General features: G+C 43.2%; 1 pseudogene; it reads left to right on the forward strand.

Annotated features, from left to right (window-relative positions):
* The first annotated feature begins 787 nt into the window (after positions 1 to 787).
* LOC123831278 lies at positions 788 to 2,090 on the forward strand (annotated as a pseudogene).
* Positions 2,091 to 2,769: the final 679 nt, after the last annotated feature.

Genomic DNA, 2,769 nt, shown 5'->3' on the forward strand with positions numbered 1-2,769 from the left:
CTAGGGTATTGTAAAAAACAATAGAGCAATCAATCAGCCAGCAATAGTAGAATCTAACAGCTGGGAGTGGTCAGGGAAAAAGAAGACTAAAGCCCTGCTCAACCATCCCACAGTGACTGTGGGCAAACCCAAAGCCGTGCTTCCACGAGGAGCAACATCAGAAGTCTAACACTGTGTATGTATTTTGGGGGACGGGGAAGTGGGGAGGTGGAGGTAAGAAGGAGGGAAGTGAAACTTCTAAAATAATACAAACAGTCACTAAAAAAAACTAAATAAACAAATAGTAATAACAAACCTTGGGGAGGGAGAGAGGGGAAGATGTCTAGTTTCAGACAAAAAATTAAAATACATGCAAAAAAAATAGGAAAGTATGACCCATATACTGGACAGATGATGCAAAGAGGCTGTGAGAGCAAACAGATGGTAGAATTGACAGAAAAAGACTTCAAAGTAGCCGTAATAAATCTGTTCAAAGAATGAAAGCCAACCATAATTAAAGAAGTAAAGAAAGGTATGATGATAATGTCACCAAATAAAGAATACCAACAGAAACATCAAATAAATTAATATATGAATGAATGAATAAATATAGACTTTTTGCAGCAGATTCACCTCTAATGTTTGCAGAGATCAAGATAAAAGTAAAGGCCTGTCTACCATATGACTAAATATTTCAAAATTTTAAATCAGGTTTTCTGACATCAACCACCAAAGAATCATGCTGGAAGAAGCAACAATCTCTCCTCCTCTTCTCCATCATCCTCTTGGCAGCCACAGTAAAACAACTATGCCTGAGTGTACCTCCATTCATGTTGATCAGGCTGGTGTCCAGGTTGGTAATGCCTATTGGGAGCTCTACAGCCTAGAGCACAGCATCCAGCCTGATGGAGAGATGCCAAGTGACAAGACCATTGAGGGGATGATGACTCCTTCATACCTTCTTCAGTGAGACAGGCACTGGCAAGCCTATACCCAGGGTGGTGTTTGTAGACCTGGAACCCACTGTCATTGATTAAGTTCACACTGTTCTTACACCCTAAGCAGCTCACCACAAGCAAAAAAGATTCTGCCAATAACTATGTCCATGGACACTACAACATTGGTAAAGAGATCATTGGCCTCATTTTGGAGTGAATTCAGAAACCAGCCAACCAGTGCACAGGTCTTCAGGGCTTCTTGGTTTTCCATAGCTCTGGTGGGGGAACTGGTTCTGGGTTCACCTCTCTGCTGATGGCACATCAGTCAATTATGGCAAGAATTCCACACTTGAGTTCTCCATTTACCCAACCCCTTTCCACAGCTGTAGTTGAGCCCTACCATGCCACCCTCATCACCTTGGAGAACTCTGATTATGCCTTCATGGTTGCTGATGCTACAACATCTGTCACAGAAACCTCAAGACTGAACACCCAACCTACACTAACCTTAACTGCCTTATTAGCCAGACTGTATCCTTCATCACTGCTTCCTTCAGGTTTAATGGAGCCCTGAATGTTGACCTGACTAAATTCCAGAGCAACGTGGTACCCTATTCTGGCATCCACTTCCCTCTGACCACATATGCCCCTGTCATCTCTGTTGAGAAAGCCTACCATGAACAGCTTACTGTAGCAGAGATCACCAATGTATGCTTTGAGCCAGACAGCAAGGTTGGGAAATATGACCCCTGCCATAGTATATATACATGGTTTGCTGCCTGTTGTACTGTGGCAACATGGTTCTTAAAGATATCAGTGTTGCCATTGCTGCTATCAAGACCAAGTATACCATCCCGTTTGTGGACTGGTGTCCCACTGGCTTCAAAATTATTATTAATTACCAACCTTGCAATGTGGTACCTTGTGGAGACCTGGCCAAAGCACAGTGAGCTGTGTGCATGCTGAGCAACACCACAGCTACTGCTGAGACCTGGGCTCATCTGGACCACAAATTTGACCAACATGCCTTTGTCCACTGGTACGTGGGCAAGGGCATGGAGGAAGGAGAGTTTTCTGAGGCCTAAGAGGACATGGCTGCCTTTCACAAAGGATTATGAGGAAGTTGGTGTGGATTCTGTTGATGGAGAGGGTGAGGAAGGAGAGGAATACTAAAGGTAAAACATCACAAATGTACTACTTTTACAAGGAAATTTATTCTGTTTTAAACATTGAAAAAATGAGGTCTGATCAGTTAATTTGTACGTAGTGATGTATACTCTCATATACAGTTACTGGCCTATGCTTTAAAACACAACACTTTGTTACAGACCCAACCGGCCCATTTCTCTGATGGGTTAACAAACTGTTTTTATATGTTTTATCCTCACTTTTTGAAAAATGTACCTGATAATGACTTAGATAATTGAGGTATAACTCTGAGCAACATAGCTCACCAAATCCCAGCTCTATCTCCCAACCTTCCCCCAAGAGTTGCCTTTGGAGGTGGGCTTAGAGCTATGAGAGGAGGGACCTCTGGGTTTCAGGCTCCCCAGAGCATGCTGTAGATGAGAATATCCGTTCTCAAGCTTGAGCAGGCCGCCGCATCATCAAGAAGGCTATTAAAACACTGGTCACACCCTCAAAGTTTTTGACTCAGTAGTTCTGAGTTAGGGTCCAAGAATTTGCATTTCTAACAAATTCCTAGGTGCTGTGATACAGATGTTTTGGAAACCACATTCTGAGAATGACTAATCTAGGAAGGACCACAGGCTCTGAATGGGCACAGCTCTATTGCCTTTGGGGAGGGCTTCAGCTGAAGGAGAGCCAGAGCAGAGTCTTCTTAAGCATAGGA

Source organism: Phyllostomus hastatus, unplaced genomic scaffold (genome assembly GCF_019186645.2).
Source record: "Phyllostomus hastatus isolate PE091 unplaced genomic scaffold, TTU_PhHast_1.1 phas_scaffold_1674, whole genome shotgun sequence".
Lineage (NCBI taxonomy): Eukaryota > Metazoa > Chordata > Mammalia > Chiroptera > Phyllostomidae > Phyllostomus > Phyllostomus hastatus.